Below are 24,202 nucleotides of genomic sequence, written 5' to 3'. Positions count from 1 at the left end.
GATTTCTTGAGATCTTCAATGTTGTTTTTAAAGAAGAAGACCATTTAGAATAGGAAATCCTAAAAGGTGACTTTTACAGATCTTGGTTTCTAAGACTTCTTTGTAGTAAATAGTGTCGAGACAGATTTATGAATGCCAAGCCCTATCTGCTTTTCTTGCAGCTAAAGGGAAGGTGGAGATATTTTGCTGACTCCATTTCAATTACTTTTTCAAGAGCTGTTAGCAGGACTTACAATGTTTTAATGTGGAGTGCTTGAATTGTATTAATTAGCTCAGGAAAAAATACAGGCCTATGAAACTTAAAAAATTATATGGAAAATAAAATACAAAATAGTCTTTAATGGATAAATCAGGAGGCATAGCCAGTTTTCCATTTGTATGAAAAGGTATACATTTCAAAACAAACAACATGACATATAGTGTTTAAGAACCCATGTGATTTGTGTGTTGTTTTCAAGGTAGGAAAAGCAAGAGACTGACACCAAAGATTCGGGGGATTGGCTGTCTCTGTAGGATAACAGAGTGTGCCTGGAACATTGTATGTGTGTATACATATGAATGCATATACTTTGGCAGGTACAAATAAGAAAAGCAGATGGTACAATCATATGCTATGGAACAATACCAAAATGATTAAATCAATATTACCTTTTATCAATTTCACAATTTATATTGAGCATGCTAAACAGAAGTATTAGTCTGATATTAACATGGGATACATCATTTTTAAAAAAGTGCTGAGATTCCACTGATTGCAAGTAAAATTTTAATCACACATGAATACCAAAATCCTCCACTGTAGAGAAAGATTAAAAACATAAGCTACCATTTAGGTAGGCTTTATAAAGCATGTGTAAATAATGGAAAGTACCACTAATATCCAGGAAAAAAATAGTGTCAAGCAGACTGTTCATCTGATGATATTAACAAATTTCTTCTTTTAAGTTTGAAACAAGAAGATATAAGGGAGACTAATAATTATGAAAGTTTCAGCAAAGGTAACTAACATAAATACTAAATGCACCAGTCAACACAGAATTTACTTAACTAAAATGCATTGATTCTATTTCCTTACTAAAGAGAATTATGTATGTTTGCTTTAATATTTCCATTTTTTTCATTCCTAAAATATATTTATGACTTTATGCAAATGTTGTTTGGTAGCTTCAACTGGTTATGAAACTATTAGTAAAAACAGGTATCATATAAAGTATGTTTAATAAATAGGTAGTATGAGAAAGCATTCTATTGATTTGGTTTATTTTTCTTGAAAACCATCACTAAATTTGATCCAGATATGAATGAAACATATGGTGAAATTATACCTATAATTTAAAAAATATATTTGTGTGAATGTACTATATATTTGAACACAATGGAAAAATAAAGATAAATGGGAATAGAATAAATTCAAATTCATATATTAATATTCATATTCTGTTCTCAATTTTGGTGCTCTCAGGTCCTGAACATCTTCTATTTCTGTATTCACTCACTGTGCTCTCATTCAGAATCCTGACCTTGAATATCATGTATAGCCTGGATTACACAAAATTTTTGTTTATGTCATATATATTTTAAAAGATTTGAGTATTCACAGCCCTTAAGGCATTCAGATCTGGCTGAAGAGCCTATGAGAGTATTTTAGGCGTGGAAAGCCAAGACACTCTGGGGGGGGAAAAAAAAAAAAACCTAAATGAATGATCTCTGTGAGATCCCAGTGGAAAGAAGGGGCCATCAAAGAAGGCAGTACCTTTCTCTGAAGGGAGGAGAGAACTTCCACTTTGACTACGATCTTGTCTAAATAAGATCAGAGTTGGCGAAATCAAAAGGCTTCCATAGTCTTGGCAACTCATGACAAGAGCCTAGGGAGATTTCTGACGCCATAAACAAGAGTGTCAATTGTAAAGTCAACAACAGGAGTCACTGTGCACTTACTCCTCATGTAAGGTATCTGTCCTTAATGTGTTGTACAATGTGAATTAATGCTATAACTAGTACTCAAACAGTACTTTACACTTTGTGTTTCTGTGTGGGTGCAAACTGTTGAAATCTTTACTTAATATATACTAAGTTGATCTGTATATAAAGATAATTGAAAATGAATCTTGATGTGAATGGAATGGGAGAGGGAGCAGGAGATGGGAGGGTTGTGAGTGGGAGGGACATTTTAGGGGGGAAAAGCCACTGTAATCTAAAAGCTGTACTTTGGAAATTTATATTTATTAAATAAAAGTTAAAAAAAAAGTTCAAGGGCAGAGGATAAAGATGAACAATGAAATTCACTGAGCATAGTCCAGAATATTTTGGATGCCCTAAGAGTTTGAGGATCAGATCTAATGATACCTAAAAAATAAAATGTAAAGTTACATTAAATAGAAATGGATGACAATGAGATTTTATTGAGTAAGGCCTGATTAAGTTTCATCTCATATATATTTTAGGTATGTTATAAATTATGTATCCCAGTTTTACAGAGTGGACATTAGAAAATAATTAATGCTATTTTATTTATTAGTGCTAACAAATATAATCATCAACACTAAAAAGAAAAATAAAAGATTTGAGTATTCAATTGTGTGAATGAAATCTCTAGTAAGATCCCTAAAGTTCAATATATGCATAATTGACCCCTGGATCTTCCCACCTCCCTAACCTACTGCATGCATAACCTTTCCCATAACATTTGATAAAAGACTCTTTTTTCTTTTTTATTTGCTCAGGCCAAAACCATTGGCTTTGTCTTTGTCTTTCACATGAGACAATCCAGTTCATCTAGAAATCCTGTTAACTGTATTTTTTTAAACTATATCCAGACCTCTTGTCTCCATTGCTAGCTACTCCTAAATCTTTATCCGAGCCACCATTCACTCTAGCCTGGACCACTGCAACACAAATTCCTAACTGGTGTTTATTTTCTGCCTTGTTTGGCTATATTTGAAAACATATTTTTTAAATCATGTCTTTCTGTTTGTAATCGTGCTTTACCTAAGAGGAAATGTGAAAACATTTTTGTTTCTCATTTGTTCAATCCACAGGTGTCTCTTGTAGCTTCTCTACTAGGCTGGTTGCCTTCCCCTCTAGAACACTGGAAGTGACAGGGAAGCTCTACTTCTAGATATTTGCCTTGCTAATTCCCTCAACTTTTCAGATCTCTTCAACTATCACCATGCTACTGAGGTCTACCTAATCCACATCACAAGTTTATCTCCATACTACTGTCTCCTTAGCACTATTCTATGTGCATTTTGCTTTTTACTTCCTAGTGGTACTTGTATACTCATACATAGTGTAAAACACATTATATTTTAAAAATATTTGTTGAGTAAATGAATAAATGAATAAATGAAATGTATCACTGATGAATATGGAAACTGGCTAGGATACAAATAGAATAAAACATTTAATATGCAAATATTTCAATGGTATTTTTATTTTCAGAGGATTAAGTTATTTCAAGATCATCCTCAGTATAACTTAAATTAGTACAATTACATTTTAGTTCCCTCTTTTTATCAGGGAAATCTCATTTCTATTTTAAATGCAACTTAATTTTTTAGCTCCTAATTTATATTATTATATAATATATATAATATAATATATTATATTATTATTATATTTTATTTATATTAAAAAGCTAGCATAAGCGCAGGGTAAACTCTTTTATTTAAATTGTTGCAGACCATTTATATATAATGGACATTTGGATAAGGTTCTTTTTAAACTACTATCTATATTTATGCCATTTGATTTTTGCTTTGCACTCTCCCAACACAATATTTTATATTTATATGAATATGTGAAGATACAATTTTAAAATCTAAACAATAGATAAAATACTTTATTAGTAAAGGACTAATACAATGGAATATGTAGAAGACTAATGCAACAGAACCAAATTACTCATTTAAATTAGAAAGATTTTATTTGATCTCAACACAGAATGACAGCTGTACTGCTTAACAAAGAGCAACCAGGCTAGTTTAGAATTTTTGTCCACAGTAGGGTTTTTCTTGTGCTATTGAAAGTGCAAAAGTTTGGTACACTGAAATGTTATAAAATTAACTATTAAAATTCAAATAAATGTTATTTGACAACATTTTGGCTTTTTTAGAAATTAAATAAGAGATTGAGTTGTAACATTGAGCACAAGATTGGTAACTAAAGAAAGCTGCTCCACCCTATTGACTTTAAATAAGAATTTAAAGGTAGAGGTCATGGGAGAAATACAGCCTCCAAAAAGCCACATGGAACTAGAGTGCATGACAGTATAACAAGACAAAATTTAAACATACCAATGTATCCAGAATCATATTTCATCAGCATAACTTTACATTCATAATATCATTGCTTTGAACAAACAATAGAAAAATATGAAGTTTTCAATTTTTGTAAAATAAATGTATAGAAAGTTTATAAGACTATGGAATTGAACCTAAGTCTTTCGGAGTACAGATTTTCACCTTCTTAATTTTTGAATTTATTGGTACATATTTTTACTTTGAATAAAATATGCTAAAAATAGCAAAGTTCAATGGGTAGTACTTGAAATATCAACTTTAAAGGGATATCAGATGGTTTCATTTTGTTGTAAGCTTACTAAATGTTCCATCACTCTAGTGATTGCAAAAATTATAATAATCTCTATTTAATATGGTCTAAATGCGAGATTACCGTTGAAGTATTGTATTTTATTAACCAGTTTGAAATAAGGCCCAGGCTATGTTCAACAATGTCCTTGTAATAGTTCTATGGGTAATATTAGGGTGTAGGGGAGGACAAGTATGATATTTATAAAAAGAAAACCTCCATTGGTAAGGGTGTCCCTTTCTCTGTCCCAGAGAGGGATAACTGAATGGAGAAGCCTTTTCCATGTGTAAGTATGCAGACTTCATTCTGCTAATAAACCTTACATTGGCTTCAGGCTTGTTTCTTGTCTGCATAATCCCACCTGAGCTTTACCTTTTTTTGCTCCAGAGAATAATGATATGTAAGGTTGAAGTTCAAAGGCATTCTTTGACTTCTCTATAGGTCTCCTGATTTCTCTAAGTTTTCTCACATGTGCACATGAGTTATACATATCAGTAAACCCTTGCCTCTTTTGTCTGTTTTTTAATCTTTCTTTTGTTACAGGGAGTTCCAGATTAGAATTATGAAGGCTAGAGAAAAAATTGTTTTTCTTCCCGTACATGAATCATCCTATGCATCAGTCTTTCCTGCTTAATTGCTTTCTTAATTACTTGGCATCAAATACAAAACTAAACCAAAGGAATTATAGTATTTGATGTTTAGATCAGTGTCTTTGTGTTTTCAAAAATGAATACAATTGCATAAATTATTGACTACTAGGATGAGGATACATATAATGATAGTATCTATTGAGAAATTTTCCTTACATAATAGTTCAGTTGGTTTCATTAGTCAATCAGCTAGTGAGAATGACAGTTTTAATGTCACAAAGCAAATTATACAAACATATATGAGTTCAGCCAATAAAATTGGAAACTAATTATAATTATTCAAACCCTCATAGAAGTTTTAGGAATTAATATCCTTGGAAAACTATTATTTCTACACCATCACTTTTACTCTTGTTTAGAAAAGCTGTAACTTGGACTATCTACACAGTAAAGTGGTCACTTTGTTTATTTTTGTTAATATTCTGCCTTTGCATTGCAGAGACCAGTGTACTATAATTTTTTGTCAGGACATCCTTCAATAAGTGGATAGTGCCCCGAAGAGAAGGTAACAGAGACTTAGCACAGTCCTCTAGAGGAGAAAGGTCACTTTGGGATATTTGAAATTTTGCCTTTCTAAATAACAAGTAAGAATGGCCAGCTCCCTTGATAATGAGTTATTTTTCACTGTTCAGTGGAAATTATCCACTTCAGTGACCTACATGGTGCTGCTTCTAAAATACCCATAAGCACTTTTCTAATTTACATTGATTGTGGGAGGGTCAGAACAGAGTTCCCACGGAGATGCAGAAAGCATTTACAGCGTTGATAAAGAAAAAAAAAAATGTTTCTAGTAAAATAAGCAGGAAATCTTTACCAAAGCTTTGCTTTGATATACAAGAGTCAGGTTTTCTCACCACTTCTTCATTCCTGCTTCCCAATTAATATTCTTTATGCTCTAGTCACTTAAAAATAGCTCCTCTGAAATCAAAGATTAATTAAGCTTGAGAAATGTTAAGTAATTCAGTGAATCTTCTCCCTATTCTCACATAAAGGATCAGAGCACATCCTTAATATCCAATTGCACTTTTTTTTCTGCTAATAGAAATGTGTCTACATTTTATGTACAATTTGTCTCTATGTTAGATTGCAAAGAACTGTTTATCTATCAATCTATCCATCACCCATCTATCTGTTAACCCATCCATCATTGCTCCTACTCAAGAGCAAGGAAAATTCAGTAGCTGGTTTATGAATCAAATTGAAAAAAGACAGGCTATCAGGGGAATAGCCATTTTAATTATGTACTCACACATGGGAGTCTCACAAAAATATGAAACTCAAGGAAGGGCCAAATGATTGTAAATTGTAAAATGTGCTGAGCTACACAAAAGGAAAGGTGGATTGGGACTTCTAGCAGATGCTGGAGAAAAATTATGGGGAGGGGAGGGAAGGAAATATGTACTTAATAAAGGTTGTCTTGATATGCAGATAAAAGTCTCTCGGGTGATAGAAATTTTATGGGAGAGCCCTCTTCCTAATATAGATTCATTTTGTAATGAAATTTCCTTTACTGATGCAAATTTCCTTACAAAATTGCAGGTTTTCAGAGCTTATTTTTTTGTCTGCACTTTCTCAAAATAACTTATGAAAAATATGCCAAAATCCTATTCTAGGGTGATGTAATCTGATTTCTACAATCTTATTTTGCGATAATGTGTCTTAACTCCTATAGGAGTTCAGAATACAATAACCCAAAGTATGACATCTTGGTGAGTCAAGTACTTGAACAAAAGAACAGTGGAAGGACTTCAGAAGCCATATATCTCTATGATCTCCTCCTGTCCACTTATCTCTTGGCCTTGTTTTCCTCCCCAGGGTTAGTCAAAGAAGCCTTAAATTCCTTTTCCCAAGGCAAGCTTAGAAACTAGAACTCCTCTTTTCCAAATCAAGCCATAAACCTAGAAATCTCACATGATCCCTTCTCAATTACAGACTATCATTCCAGAGGTAGTGGCCCTACCTGGTAAAAATAAATGATACACAGAGAGGCCAAGAAGAATCTGAACAGACAAGTCTCTGGGGTTCCCCATTCAGTCTCTTACCATTAGGTCATACTTGCTTTTCTGTTCACATGGCTCTTCATTCTTCATTGTACCTAAACATAAAAATAGCTTTCTCAGAGTCTTTGGGTTTTCGTTTTGAAGGGTACTATCTCATATAAAACTTTGATTACAAGGCAGGTGCCATGGCACAGTGGGTTAAGCCACTGTTGGGGATATCCATATCCCAAATCATAGTGCCTGATTTGAGTCATGGCTACTCTCTGCTTTTGATCCAGCTTCCTGCTAATGTACCTGAGAGGAGGTGGTGGCCCAAACACTTGGATTATTGTCATCCATATAAGCGATCTGCATGGAGTTCCTTGCTCACAGCTTCAGTCTGGCATAGCACTGGCTGTTATTCACATTTGTAAAGTGAATCAGTAGATGAAATAGATCTCTCTCTCTCTCTCTCTCTTCCTCTGTCTTTCAAATAAAGACTCTTTAAAGAACTGTATGACATAAATTTGTTATCCTTTTCTCTTGTTAACCTGCCTTGTGTTATATGAGTTATCCATTCCTTTTATGATGGGTGAGGAAAGAAATCCCATCAAAATGTTCACACAGAAATGGAATTAAAAGATAATGACCCTCTTCCTTGAATGTTTTGAAGACCCCTCATTCACTGCCAAAGAATCTTTCTCAGTGGAATGCAAATCAAATTTAAAAACACAAATTGTATTGCTTATTAAATATATTTGATATAGATGTCATGGAACAATACCCCAGTTTAACAAGAGGTATTGGTCTCGAATCCCTAGACTGGTCCACAATGCTGGGCAGCTATTGTTTAATTACTGGTCTCCATGAGAAGTTAAGAGTGAAGGCACTTACAGATTGACATTGTGGCTGAGAGGTGCATAATCAGCCCATGTCCATGATCCTGATTGGTCAGTTGTCCTCATGAGCTTCCTTTGATTGGTCAGTGACATCATGCTCTTTAGAGAACTTACGATGGCCAGGTAAGCTCAGTTTGTCTGGGGGTTACATGAAGGGAGCAGTTGTTTTCTGGCTGGACTTCCCCTACACACACTCCTATGGACAATACTGGCCATCAGTGTCTTATCTATTGGAGAAGCCAATGACTCCTTGAGTCCCATGATAAGAAACTTGTATGGCAAGCTGGATTATTCCCTCAAGGCACTGAATTCCTTTTGATAAAGGGCAGTCAAGAACATCTTGGACAAAGAGAGACAGACAGGGGGCTGGGTACTGCTTTTACATTAAAGGAGTTCAATCTCATAGATGGTGTCAAGCAAGGGGAAAGAGAAGGGTTAAGTTAACATCTTTATGATAGAGTGTAAGTGCATTGGAAGGAACACACTGTCTCAATCCATGGTAGGCAATGTTCAACTGCCCTATCTTTCTGCCATCCCTATAATAATGCAGCTATTAAAATGAGAGTGGAGGTTCATGCAAGGAGGCCCACTGGAGAAAAGTGTCCAGGAAAATGAAACAGTCTTGGTCTATTTTAGAAATTCAGGAATAAGTCTAACTGGCTAATAGCTATAGCTTGTCCAGTAACTTGCTGAACTGCCATGGGTCTTATGTGAATTTATTAGGTATAGAACTGCCAGGGCCAAAATGGGTGTCAACAATAGGTGATTGAATATAGACCCCATAAATAACGAGTGCTTCATATGTCTCATGTATATTTAATGTATCCTGTTATTCAGTGCCTCTGGTGCCTCATGCATATTTGATGGCTCATGAATAATATGAGCTCCTGGTTCTTCCATCTTTCTATGTTTAACTCACATATGCTCCAGTTACAACTTCTTATCTATGCTTAACAGTTTGTGATGTTTATGCATTTTTTTTCTTGTTGGAATTGAAGATTCTCAAATACAACAAATTCACATTTTAATACTACTCTTTGATTATCAGACTCTGAACTATTTTAAGACATATGCAAAAATAAGATTTTCAAAACTTAGAAAAATGATCATATATATATAAATATATATGAGTATGTTTTCACGGACATAGGGAGCTATTGATGGGGGTAAGATGAATAGGTAGGTAAATGGATGACAGATAGATTTTAAAAAGAGGATTATTATATTCACGTGTAAGTATGAGAAACTGACTTAGATATATAAGAATTGATCAGAAATTCAAAAATGGGGGTATTTCAAATTCATTAAATATATGAATATGTAAAATTAAATATAATGGATGTAAAGGAAATATTTATCCTGCTGTCTATTAGAATAATAATATATCATTAAGCTTGTTCTTGACTCAGTGCTAAAAATGATAAATAATCGTAAAGAGTATTTATTTAAATTCAATGTATTTAATAATTGTAGGGAGTATTTTTCTATTCTACCATATAATTCTAATTCTGCTGCTGAGATTTCATATATGTTCTCCAACCTTTTCCATCTTTTCCTGTAAATCTATCATTATAAACATATTAACTGTTTTGAAGTACTTTTATGCTCACTCTTAAATCCAGGTTATTTGAGTCACTGGTTTCTTTTATTTATACCCTCTTATTACTGGTTAGTCATATTGCCAAGATTCTTCAACGTTCTTTTTAAATGAGATATTGGATATTCCATACAAAATAATAAGGTTCTGTGAACAATAATAAGCCAAGACCTATTTTAAGACTGGATGGTAAGGACTAATTATTTATATTTTTACAAATAATCAAGTTGCTCTGTGTTTGAGCAAGACATTTAAGAACTATCTCATTTTGTTAGCAGTTGAGCAAATTTATTATATTTGTTTATGTGTTTTTAAATACATGTAAGGGTTTATAGATGTCCAGTATAATATGTAGGTGGTAGTAGAATGCTTATAAGCTAAAGTATCTTCAAAATATAATAGCACTAATGTTTTTTCATATAACTGTATGTGTATAATATGTCTGGCTTATTAGATCCTCAAATGAATGCATTGCTTTTATTTTATAACTTGAAAAATATTTTCAAAAACAGCATCATAACAAACATTTAAGCAGACAAATATCATGGAAGATTTTGGGAATACTTAATAACACTGCTTAAAAATAAAATTGCATTTTTTTGAAAATGTTTGAATATGAAACAGAAGATATGCATGTGTGTGTGTGTGTGTAAATGTCAAAATCTGAAGATAATTCATTGGCCAGAAGATAAAATGCTGTTGGAAATGCTTTTGAAAAAGAATTGTTAATGAGCTATAAAATTAATAATGTACAGGTTATAAATCATACATTTTCATAATGTCCTGATTTGATACCTCTTGGCTAAAGTACAAAGGCAAGAGAGAATTAAGAATCATTTTTAATGTTGTTGGAGTCAACTTAATAAGGCAATTTTTCTTGACTTCACTTTATTGGTGCTCAACAGGGACAAACAGTGTTTAGTAGAAATTGTGGAAGAGAAGATAAATACTGGAGCAGTTTAATGTGAACTGACTTTTAGAGCTATGCATAATTATATTGCTCATATGAATATCTTGTTTATTTATGATCTGAGTTGATGTTATAATATTATGAATGTTTAAGTCTGTTGTATAAAATTACCTGGTCTTTTAGATTCAAAAATACTGCATAAAATATCACCAAAATGTAGAAAGAAATAATAAGAGGGAGCTAGAAAAAAAGAAAAAATGAGATAAAGTTGACATTATTTCTTACATACATCATAACATTCCTCTATGAAGAAATGCAGAAGTTTCTTTGTGGGTAATTTTTAAATTATATATTTAAAATATTTATGGGTTATGTATTTAATTACTTTATTTTCTTTATATATTATGTATTTAATTTATATGAGATTATTTCAGTTATCTGTTTCTTCTTGAGTGATCTTTAATAATCCATGCCATTCAAGCAATTTATTGACAAGGTTATTAATAACATTCACATACTAGCCTACTAATCTGTAAAATCTGAAATGATGTCTTCTCTCTGATTCTTGCTATTGATTGGTAAGCTGTGATTTTTCTTTTTAAATTTTTTCTTGCCATATTACAGGCTTACTGATTCCATTGGTTGTTTCAGGAAAACAGCTTTGAGATCCATGGATTTTTCTCTCTTGTAATTGTCTCCATTTTCATTGTCTTTCTTTTATGATTTATGATATATTATTTCTTCTTGTATAAATAAATTGTTCTATTTTCTGTATTCTAAATGTGTAAACTGATTTGTCACTGATTTCCTTTCACTACTAGGTATTAAAATCTACAGATTCCGGGCCGGCGCCGCGGCTCACTAGGCTAATCCTCCGCCTAGCGGCGCCGGCACACCGGGTTCTAGTCCCGGTCGGGGCGCCGGATTCTGTCCCGGTTGCCCCTCTTCCAGGCCAGCCCTCTGCTGTGGCCAGGGAGTGCAGTGGAGGATGGCCCAGGTGCTTAGGCCCTGCACCCCATGGGAGACCAGGAAAAGCACCTGGCTCCTGGCTCCTGCCATCGGATCAGTGCGGTGCGCTGGCCGCAGCGCGCCGGCCGCGGCGGCCATTGGAGGGTGAACCAACGGCAAAGGAAGACCTTTCTCTCTGTCTCTCTCTCTCACTGTCCACTCTGCCTGTTAAAAAAAAAAAATAAATAAATAAATAAATAAAATAAAATAAAATCTACAGATTCCCTCTATGCACTGTTTCAGGATATTAATCACATTTTTGACATGTTGTATTTTTTTCTCTGTTCAAAAACTTTAATAATTTCATTTTGTTGTTTTATTTTATACCTGAGGTGTTTAGAAGTGTGCTATTTAGAGCACTGATATTTATAGAATTTCCAGATAGCTTTATATCATGGGTCATATTATTCATTTTAAATTCTATGGGGACACAATAATGAAAAAAAAAATAGAAAGATGGGCTCTTGTTTTAAGGGAATGTCTCATTAAGAGTCTATAGTTTTGTGGCCGGCGCCGCGGCTCACTAGGCTAATCCTCCGCTTTGCGGCGCCGGCACACCGGGTTCTTGTCCCGGTTGGGGTGCCGGATCCTGTCCTGGTTGCCCCTCTTCCAGGCCAGCTCTCTGCTGTGGCCCGGGAAGGCAGTGGAGGATGGCCCAAGTGCTTGGGCCCTACACCCCATGGGAGACCAGGAGAAGTACCTGGCTCCTACCATCGGATCAGCGCGGTGCACCGGCCACAGCGCGCCTGCCGCGACGGCCATTGGAGGGTGAACCAACGGCAAAGGAAGACCTTTCTCTCTCTCTCTCTCTCTCTCTCTCTCACTGTCCACTCTGCCTGTCAAAAAAAAAAAAGAGTCTGTAGTTTTGTGTGTGTTGATACTAATGCTAATATATAACTTCTGTAAAAGTTGGAAAGAAATAATTTGTCATAGCCCCAGAATTTTATAAAAGTCTAATAAAACTTTTTGCATCGATTAAATACTTTTTCTACTTTGGAGGAAAAAAAAGCAGGCTGACAGGCATTGCAGGAAAAGCAAGCACAAAGGCTAAAGTAAGATTTTGAACATTTTGAGACCATTTCAGAACCCGCAGGTACCTAGAGATTAATACATACATTTTCTTCTGTGTGTAGGAGTAGGACGGGATCACAGAGGATAAATTCCTGGTAAGATAGAATTATGCCATGTTCAGCCAGAGTTAGACATGTTGGAAGACATTAAAAATAATCACCTAATTATTCCTACAAATAGACTGCAGCTGAGCAATGGAAACTCTAGCTGGTAAAGCATGTGTCTCTCAGACTACTCATTGAATTAACCCAAATGCTTCTAATGAGGACTTTCCAAATATATGTAACTGTGGCTTGGAAGAAAATCCATCAAGAATTTAGAGCTAGAATCACAATGAAGTCGAATTTCCATGCACAGACTAAATAAATATTGCCATTCTCATTTTATCAGCTCTATTTTCATTCTCTTGTTTTTTGAGTTAATGAAAGAATTAGACATGTAGGGCATAAAAATAAATATATTGAGTCGTTCTTATGAACAATCCAACTGTAATAATTGACAAGATAACTCAGAAATCTAAGTAGTCTTTCAACAGTCATTTTTGGATTCACTGAATTATTTTGACAAAAATGCTATAATCCTTTACATATAATATAAAAATATATAAGAGCTCTTATATGCTATTATATTATATTATATGCTCTTATATGTTTTTAACAATGCACACTAATTCCCTCTATTTGGTTAGAAGCATCATAATTTTTCATGGACACGTCATTTCACATATATCACTAGATGATTCAGTTAGCATATTTATGATCTGTATTGGAAGGGAGAAATGAGAAAATGTTTGTTTTGTATAGTCTAAAATCTGTGTGTTTCGTATTGTGTTTATTTAATACTTTATATACTCTGATACCTATATTTTTCAGGAGTAACATTAAGAAAATAATTGGCAAAATAAAATTTACTATAATATTCATTTTTCTTTCATCATATAAAAATAAAAATATTTTATTAACTTTTTAAATGTTTTAAAGATTATTTATTTGACAGGAAGAGCTTGGAGCTTCTTTAGGTCTCCCAGGAGGGTGCAGGGTCCCAAGCACTTGGGCCATCTTCTGCTGCATTCCCAGCTCCATTAGCAGAGGCCTGGACCAGAAATGGAGCAGCAATACCCATATGTGAGGTGGGCATTGCAGGCAGCAACTTCTGCTACATCAAAATAACAGTCTCTCTCTTTTTTTTTTTTAATATTTATTTTATTTATTTGAAAGACAGAGTTACTGAGAGAGGTAGAGACAGAGAGAGAGGTCTTCCATCCGCTCATTCACTCCCTAGAAGGCCAATGGCCTGATCTGCACCGATCCGAAGCCAGAAGCCAGGAGCCTCTTCCGGGTCTCCCACGTGGGTGCAGGGGCCCAAGCACTTGGGTCATCTTCTACTGCTTTCCCAGACCATAGCAGAGAGCTGGATTGGAAGAGGAGCAGCAGGGACTAGAACTGGTGTCCATATGAGATGCCGGTGCTTCAGGCCAGGGCTTTAACCCACTGCACCATAGCATCGGCCTCATATATCACGATGCCATCTTCTTTTTCAACTTCTCATAAATATTTTTGAAAGTATAATTATTCATTTTTAAATCAACATAAAGGAATATAAACTTTCACTCTTAGTGTATAAAATAGATTAGGCAGCATTTTATGTAATACATGAGTTAGCCTAGAGTATTTGGAAAAAGCTCTATATGAAGCAAATTCTAACCTTAGAAGGAAAACAAAAGGAAGCTATAAATAAAGATGTATGAATTTTTTTAAATATTTATTTATTTATTTGAAAGGGTTATGGAGAGAGAGAGAGAGACATTGAGAGGTCTTCCACCCACTGGCTCAAACCCTATTGGCCACAACAGCCGGAACTGCACCTATCTGACGCCAGGAGCCAGGAACTTCTTCCGGGTCTCCCATGCGGGTGCAGGGGCCCAAGGACTTGGGCCATCTTCTACTACTTTCCCAGGCCATAGCAGAGAGCTGGATCGGAAGTGGAGCAGCTGGGACTCGAACTGGAACCTATGTGGGATGCCAGCACTCCAGGTGGCACAGCGTCAGCCCCTGCAGTTTGGTCTTTAGACCTTATAAAAGGATTGGCTAACATTTTCTGTAATAATAGCATAGCCAAAAGAAGAGCTTAAATTATAATTTCACAGCTAGATTTACTTCACCATGGGCACAGTAAACAGGCAAAACCTCCCTTTCAGACCAAACAAAGGGTGAGAAAGTTTCAAAGCGAGGACATAGCTTTCCTCATGGGCATTGTCTACCTCACAGAAAAAGTACTCTCAGAACATGTCTGTGACGAAAGACTTCTAGTTCAGGCCACCAAATATTAGAGATGGGACTGAGCAGCCCCTTGACTTGCATCCTCTTAAAGGTTCCCTCTGGTCTGCTTTAACACAAACCAGGAGGAAGAGAAAACTCGGCACCAGAAGCAACCCTAATGGGATTCTCTGCTCCGACTTCCCTGCCCCCGGGCAAAGGCATAACAGGACCTGCTTCCCATACACGTGCTCTCTCTCTTTTACTCTCTCGCCCTTTCCCCCTCACCTGTCAGGCTTCCCCACCCAACAATAAATCTTTCCTCTAACTCCGGTGTTTGGTGTGTATTGTAGTGGCCTTACAATAGTTATTTGTATTAGTCAGAGTCTGTTCCCCTTGTTATGGGACACTGTTGGAAACTTTGGTTTCATTACCAATATTTTGATGGAAATGTCACATTTTCCAGCAGGACCAGACAATTTCTAGGAACTAAGATTGACTTAGCAAAGCCAATATACCCCCTTTGGGAAGTGGGTTGACCTGGTGGCCTCCATTCATGGTTTCTACACGTAGGTCCCTTATATCATTGCTTTATGGTGAGTAAATATGCTACATCCTGGCAGGCGTGGGAGTCTCAGGATGGTTTGGGCTCCTTAAGCAGAAAACAATTCACCTGTAGCAGTTTAAGCTTCCATTTGAGTTGCTGGCATTCCATATCAGGGTGCCGGTTTGAGTCTCAGTTCTTCAATTTTGGATCCAGGTCCCTGATAATTTTCCTGGGAAGGCAAAAGAATATGGCCCAGGTATTTAGAACTTGGGCCTCTGGCATCCAAATGGAAAATCTGCACGGAGTTCCAGGCTCCTGGCTTCAGCTTGGCTCATTCCTGGTTATTGTGGCTACTTGTAGAATGAACCAGCATACAAAAGATTCTCTCTCTCTCTCTCTCCCTCTCTCTCTCTCTCTCCCTCTCCCTCCCTCCCTCTCTCTTTCTTTCTCTCTCTCCCAACCTCTCTTTCTCTCACTCTCACTCCAAAATAAGTAAATGCTTTTTTTGAAAAAAGAAAGCAATTCATCTGAATCTGAGGTATTGCTAAAAAAAATCTGATGTTTAGTCTTTGGCTTTTAAAAGCCCAAACTGGCCGCCGCCGCAGCTCACTACGCTAATCCTCCACCTGTGGCGCTGGCACTGAGGGTTCTAGTCCTGGTCGGGAGTCGGATTCTGTCCCAGTTGCTCCTCTTCCAGTCCAGCTCTCTGCTGTGGCCTGGCAAGGCAGTGGAGGGTGGCCCAAGTGCTTGGGCCCTGCACCCGCATGGGAGACCAGGAAGAAGTACCTGGCTTCTGCCTTTGAATCAGCGCAGTGCACCGGCCGCAGCAGCCATTGGAGGGTGAACCAATGGAAAATGAAAACCTTTCTCTCTGTCTCTCTCTCTCACTGTTCACTCTGCCTGTCCAAAAAATAAAATAAAATAAAAAAGTTCAAATTAAGATTTCTTACTGAGAATTTCAATTAATCAGAGTTAAAGGGACTAATCATTTTTCTTACAACACTTTCGTAAACAATCAGTCTAGGCATGATTTACAAATAGATTAGTCTTATTTTTGATAGAAATTAAATTGACTGCACAAACAAAATTATTTTCAGATGAAAACTACAGTATATCCATTGTTAAATTCTAGCAGTACCCATTGCTTTTATAGTTTTGTTATTTACCTACGATCTGAACCAGACCTTGAATCCTTTAGTTTTTTTCTCCAATATCTGTCTATATCTTTATAGACTAATATTTCTATTTTTCCCACTTTTCTGGTGTGTAATCACTAAAAAGTATGCTGCTTTTTTTTTCCAAATCTCTCAAAATTGAAGCTAGGTGGTCTGACACAGACATAAGAGAAATCACCACAAAGCTGTATGTATGCACAAATATTGTACCTTTTGCTCTATGGGCTACTCACAATGTTCACTTGAATACCTGATAAAAGCCACAAACCAGGAAAATCTATCAGAATGTCACTTTCTGCCCTCATTCCAACCGAAGATGACTCAAGCCTAACATCTAAAAACCTTCTGAATTGTTTGCCCTCCGGGCTCAAAAATTGATTTTGTAATTTGTCTTAACTATTAACCTTTGTTCTCAGTACATCAACCCCCTTTCTGAACAGCAACCCTTCTTAAGGAAGCTTCAGACAGCGACATAAGAAGGTGCAAAAAAATCCTACCCTAAGATATGGCATCCTGCAAATTTAGAAAACAGCGGAAGTTCAAATGCCACTCTCATCTCCCTTACCCTTTTCTTTTCTAAAGTAGACCCTGAACACTCGGCAAGGTCAATCTGCTCTTTCTACCTCTTTTCCCCTGAAGGTCTTTATATGACAAGGGTGCTGCCCAAAACTTAGAGGAAAGGAATGTCACATAGGGTCAGCCTGGAAGAATCTGAACAAATTGACCCTCTTAACTTTCCCCCTTTTATTATTTTTATCCCTCCAAGCACATTTATGCATAACTATCCACAAAATAAACATTTTTCTCTATTTCTTTGGGAATTATATCCGAAGACTTTTTGTCATATAAAACTTACACTTAATAAATATGCATATTTCTTCTCATATTAATTTGTCTTTTGTTATAAGTGTCAGCATGAACCCTGTGAGGGATGAAGAGCAAATATTATTTTCTTTCCTCTCCAAAGCTATGTTTTTGTAAGTGTGTGTGAGTATGTGTCTCAAGTACCTAAGAATTCAATCTTACTTGTAATTAGAGAGCAAAAAGTCAACATAACACTGAAATATCATTTCTTATCTCCCAGACTGATATAAATGGAAAAGTATGACAGTATGTGTTGTTGGTAATGCTGGTGGATCAATCAGTCTCTTACAAACACAGGTGGGGATACAACATAATTCAACTGTTCTGCAGCTGCATTTGTCAACACACACAATAAAATACGTATGTGCTCATTTTTTGCCTCAACAACCTCACTACTAAGACTGTACCTGGAAAGTATACCTAAAATAAAATGTTATAAAAATACCTGTGAACCAGTCTATAAATTTTTGCATTATTTGCCAATATAAAATTTTGAAAACAGACTAAATATGCATTCATTGGAGAATATGAATGACAATATGCTATATCCATAGAATGGAGCACAGTGTAGCTATAAAAGAGAGAATGCAAATAATTTTCATGAATTTATTTAGAATGATCTTTATAACATACTGTCAAATTTAAAAAAAAGTAAAGTGCAAAAGAATAACTATAGTATGCTATACTTTATATAAAAGTGAGAAGATAGAGGAAGCCATAGACATTTCTGTTCACTGATTAAAAATAATTTTTGAAAGAAATATCCATAAACTAAGGAGTATCTACAAAGAGGATCTGAAAAGAGTGGACAAACGAGGTCATTTGATGTAAAGAAATGAAATAAATTTCTTTGAATGTTACTTTTATATAGATTTGATGCTGGCAAACATAGTATAGTTCCATAAATCCCAAAATACAACGTGAAGGCTATTAAAATGAGACACACACAATTACGAAACAACTGAGCTACAAAAGAATAAATAACTAAATAGAAAAAAATCACTGGAAAATATGAGGAACAAAAGGACTGACCTACGTCACCTTGGAAAATAGTACTTTGCTTGTATATAAAATAAGTAAAAAGGTATGAAGAAATGTATTTTGTCTATTAAATGTTTCTCACATGTTTCTGTTATTGCACTTGTTAAGATCAAGTTTTCACAAAAGTGAAAACTTAAAATTAAAAAAAGTTATATAATGTTGGACTATATGTGTTATTCCTGGGGCTTGCGCTGTGGCATAATAGGCTAAGCCTTCACCTGTAGCACTGGTTCGTATCCTGCTGCTCCTCTTCAGATCCAGCTCTCAGCTATGGCCTGGGAAATAGTGGAAGATGGCCCAAGTGCTTGGGCCCCTGCACCTGTGTGAGAAACCCAGGAGAAGCACCTGTTTCCTGACTTCAGATTGGTCCAGGTCCAGCTGTTCCAGTCATCTGGGGAGTGATCCGTAGATCAAAGACCTTTTTCTCTGTCTCCCCCTCTCTCTATAACTCTACTTCTCAAATAAATAAATAAATCTTAAAAAAATGAAATATTACTTCCTGGGGCCAGTGCCGTGGCACAGAAGGTTAAGCCACTGTCTGCTTCACCAGCATCCCATATGGACACCAGTTTGAGTATCAGCTGCTCCACTGCCTATCCAGCTCGCTACTGATGTGCCTGGGAAAGCAGTGGAAGATGGTCCAACTGCGTGGGCCCCTGTACCCATGTGAGAGACCTAGAAGAAACTCCTGGCTCCTGGCTTTATCCTCTCCTAACCATGGTTGTTGCAGTCATTTGGGGAGTGAACCAGCGACTGGAAGATGTCTGTCTGTCTCTCCCTCTCTCTCCGTAATTCTGACTTTCAAATGAATAAATAAATAAATAAACAAATCTTACAAAAAGAAGTGTTGCCTCCTGTTTGTGGCTCCCTATCATGTGGGTAGGGACTCCAAAATCAGATCCAATGCCCAATCTGTATCACAAAGCCATTTAAGATACCAAAGTGGAGCACCAGAAACACAAGCTTTATCAGTGGACAAAAAATAGAGAGGTATCTCTTCTCGACCTTTTGGCTAAGATCAAGTGTGGTAAAAAATAGAGAGGTAGGAGCCTTCCATGCAAATCTACTACTCAACCTGTTGGATGCTGAAAAGTCCCAGATACAGGGCAATAAGAATATGCTAATAAGTGGTAAAATATTCATGTGAATTTTGGGAAAGGGGAGAGCTACTTCTTAGAATTTAGAAACTGCCTTCTTTTTCTCCTTTCTGTTCTCTTCTGGTGGTTGTCATGGGTGTTGACAATGGTCATGGCACTGATGATAGTGTTGTTCAGCATGGAAATTAGATTACAATAAACTTCGAGGTCTTCTGAATGTGGCTCAGGTAGCCACATTTTGCATCTACCTGATCTTGGTGGGTTAGCCTGATGGGAAGCTGTTGTTTTCAAATAGAAACATTGTTAGAGTGGGAGTAGAAACTTCACCAGGTCCTGCAAGCAATGTCCTAGTTAATAGGGGTTTAATGGCAATGCACAGAACAAGAAACCAAGGATCTACTGTGGGACTAGGGGTTGAGAACTGCACCATCAGCTCTTGTACGTATCTCTGTGGGTCAAAAGTGTTCATGGCTTTCCTTTGACTGATCAACAATAACAGTAAGAGTCAGTGTGTTTGAAATGGCAAAATATAGACTCCAGTCTGTCTGGGGGCTTGATCAGGGTATTACTTTGCTTGATCAGGGTCTATGAGTTCTTTTGAAGCTCTCAGAATAAATGTTAGCGCTGAGTGATAACTATAGGGATAATATGAGTGTATTATTCATCCTAAATCCAGACTTAACCTTGCGCCACTCCCTTAAACTAATGGCTTAATTTTTAGTAACAGAGACTGGCATTTGGCTTGGGATACCTGCATCCTATATCTGAGTGCCTGCTTCAAGCCTAAAATTATCTGCTTCCCATCCAACTTCCTATTAATGCATATCCTGACAAACACAAATGATGGCTCAAGTATCTGGGTCCCTGCTACCTACACATGAGACCCAGGTTGATTTCTAGGCTCTTTCCTTTGATCTGCATTTGTAAAGTGAACCAAAAGATAGAAGATCATTCTTGTCAACTCTGTCTCTCTGCCTTTCAAACAAGAAGCAGAATATTATTTAGCAAGAAGCTTATTTAATCATCAAAGAAAGACTAGGGCACAGCATTCTTGAGGAAGAGATGCTGGAACCTGATAAAGTCTACATCATAGTCTTGGGGGATAAGAGCTTGGTTTCAGACTAAAGTTAACATCCGTGAGTCTGTATTAGGTTAACACCTCATTGAATAAATAAACAAATAATAGATTTCTTCATAGAATAGTTTTTATTAAAAATGTATGAGGAAGTACAAAAATATAATTATAGAAACACTAATATTTTTACCAATTGTATAATAATCACGTGATGAAACTTTGGGGGAAAATAGGATATGAATAAAGTATTACCCATAAATATTTTTCAGCTATAAAAGGAGAAACAGTAGTGAGTGGCGAAAATCAGTACACACAACCTTAATGAGTAAAAGATAGGTACAAGAATGTTTGTAGCAAGTGTATTCTTTTTAAAAAATATTTATTTATTATTTTTGAAAGACAGAGACACAGAGAGAAGAGAGACAGGGAGATCTTCCACCCACTGATTCACTCCCCAAATGTCCCCAACTACTGGGGCTGGGCCAGACCGAAACCATTAGCTAGAAACTGGGAACTAGTAGTTTCATCTGGGTCTCCCACATGAGTTCAGGGGCTCAAGGATTTGGACTGTCTTCTGGTGCTTTCCTAGGCCATTAGCAGGGAGCTAGATCAGAAGTGGAGCAGCCAGACTCAAACCAGCATCCATATAGGAAGCTGACACTGCAGGCAGAGGCTTAACCTTCTAAGCCAAAACACTAGTCCCACAACTTTATTCTTAATAACCAAATTTTGAAATAATACAATAGGCCAGCAATGTAAATGGATATATAAACTATATTCATGAAGTTGAATGTGATTTAGTAATAAAAAGGAGTTAAGCAGTAACATTGATAAATTTTAAATGCATTATTCTAAGTGAACAAAGCATGACACAAAGGATCATAAACTGCATGATTCTATTTTATGCAATTCCCCAAAGCACAAATTAATGGTAACATATAACAGGTTTGTGCTTGCAGTCATGGGGAGGGGTGGTAGGGAATCAACTGGCTCCAAATTGCCATGGAAATTTGGAGATGATTCAAGTATTCCATGCCTTGATTATAGTGGTAGTAACAAAGCTAGATATGGTTTTCCAAACCTATTGAATTATACTTTTACAGCAAATTCCATTATAAATAACTTTTACCCCAAAATACAGAATTTTAAATGACTATATATTGAATGGCATTAAACTGTCAGATTATGTTAAAGGAAAGAATTGCCTGAAAGAAACTGGCGTGAAGTCTATTGAAATGGATTTTTGCAAAGCTAGAGGTTTCCTTGGATTTCAGTTATTTGCTTTAGACAGGTGACATCTTAGGTTTCAGGCACGAATGTAGAAAGTTTCAAGAACAGTGAGTCCTGTGATCCTGGAAATGCACTGAATTTTGGAATTGGGCAGATCATTGGGTGAGTACTGTCTTCAAGCACACTGGAAGAACTTACTGGAACCCATTAAGTCATCACTACATACTCAAGACAGTGAAGATAATTTTACATTACTTCTCCAAATTTTATGATGTGGTATATTTGTTTTCTGAAGTTTCTTTAATTTTATAGAATAAATGTCATAAGCCTTGGTAATCAGTGAATTGTGAAAAAGTAGGAAAAAAGAGAAAATGAAGTCTAAATACCAAGCATTCCACATAGGCAACATTCAGCAGAGTAAAATTATAGAACTTGAGTGATGTGCTGACACATTATTCAAAGGTTTAGTTTTATTTATCGGGAAACAGCTCAGTAGCTAAGTCCAACAAGAAAATAGTGACGAAAGGCTAGATCTTCAGAGTGATACTAGAGTTAAAGATGTAGCTATGAACTCTGTATGTGAGAATTCATAGATAAAGTGAAAACTCTCATAATATAGAGAAAATAATTGAAACAGAGAGGAGAAAATCATTTAGAGGAGAATTTGGAAAAACTTACATGCAGAGTGTGAGAGGATGTAATGAAGCCATTCAGTGAAACAGAAAAGATGTTGAAAAACAAGAGAAAGAAGGCCGGCGCCGCGGCTCACTAGGCTAATCCACCTTGCGGCACCGGCACACCGGGTTCTAGTCCCGGTCGGGGTGTCGAATTCTGTCCCGGTTGCCCCTCTTCCAGGCCAGCTCTCTGCTATGGCCAGGGAGTGCAGTGGAGGATGGCCCAAGTACTTGGGCCCTGCACCCCATGAGAGACCAGGATAAGTACCTGGCTCCTGCCATCGGATCAGTGTGGTGCACCGGCCACAGCGGCCATTGGAGGGTGAACCAACGGCAAAGGAAGACCTTTCTCTCTGTCTCTCTCTCTCACTGTCTACTCTAACTGTCAAAAAAAAAAAAAAAAAAAAGGAAGAAAAAGAAAAAAGCAACAGCAAAGTCACAGACGCTCAGCTGATCCATTAATCATCAACCTTTACTCACATATATCCTGAAAATATCTTCACTCTCCATCTCAGTGACTTTTCTTTCCACATATTTTTACATCCCTTCTTTAATCAACTGGATTCTCCACATGACCTTGAAGAAAATTAAATTGGTATAATATCTAGAGAATGCGATTATAATAGTATATATTTTTTGAAAGGCGGAGTTAGACAGTGAGAGAGAGAGAGACAGAGAGAAAGGTCTTCCTTCCGTTGGTTCACCCCCAAAATGGCCACAACGGCCGGTGCCGATCTGAAGCCAGGAGCCAGGTGCTTCCTCCTGGTCTCCCATGGGGTGCAGGGCCCAAGCACTTGGGCCATCCTCCACTGCCTTCCCGGGCCACAGCAGCAAGCTGGACTGGAAGAGGAGCATCTGGGACAGAATCCGGAGCCTCAACCAGGACTAGAATCCCGTGGTGCCTGTGCCACAGGCGGAGGATTAGCCTAGTGAGCCGTGGCACCGGCCAGTAGTGTATTATTTTGTTACATTGTGTTATACCTTATGATGATATATATCTTTTTTAAAGATATGTTTTGTTTACTTGAGAAGCAGGGGGGGTGGAGAGAGAGAAAGAGGGAAAGAGAGAGAGAGAGAGATCTTCTATCTACTGGTTCACTTCCCAAATGGCCACATAAGACTGGGCTGGGTAAGGCCAAAGCCAAGAGTCAGGAGCTTCTTCTGGGTCTCCCACATGGGTTCAGGGGTCCAAGCACTTGAGCCATCCTATCTTACTTTTCCCAGGCACATTAGCAGGGAATTGGATTGGATTGGAAGTGCAGCAGCTGGGACTCAAACTGGTACCCAAATGGTATTCCAGTGCTACCAGCGGTGGATTAACCTGCTAAATCACAACACTGGAGCCTAAAATATATCTTAAAAACCATTATACCTGTATGGCAATCAGTGACTTCATAATGATAAAAATTATAGGGCAACAAGTAATGAACTTTTTCTGTAATCAGCAGATCATTATGTGCACATGTAATAGTTGCTGTGTGAATTATTAGTGAGACGTGTATATTAGTTATTCATGGGGAATTATGTCATTAGAACTTGT

This window comes from Oryctolagus cuniculus, chromosome 4, assembly GCF_051225735.1.
Source record: "Oryctolagus cuniculus isolate XC-2025 breed Fujian yellow rabbit chromosome 4, ASM5122573v1, whole genome shotgun sequence".
Taxonomy (NCBI): Eukaryota; Metazoa; Chordata; class Mammalia; order Lagomorpha; family Leporidae; genus Oryctolagus; species Oryctolagus cuniculus.
This window is presented reverse-complemented; position numbering follows the sequence as displayed.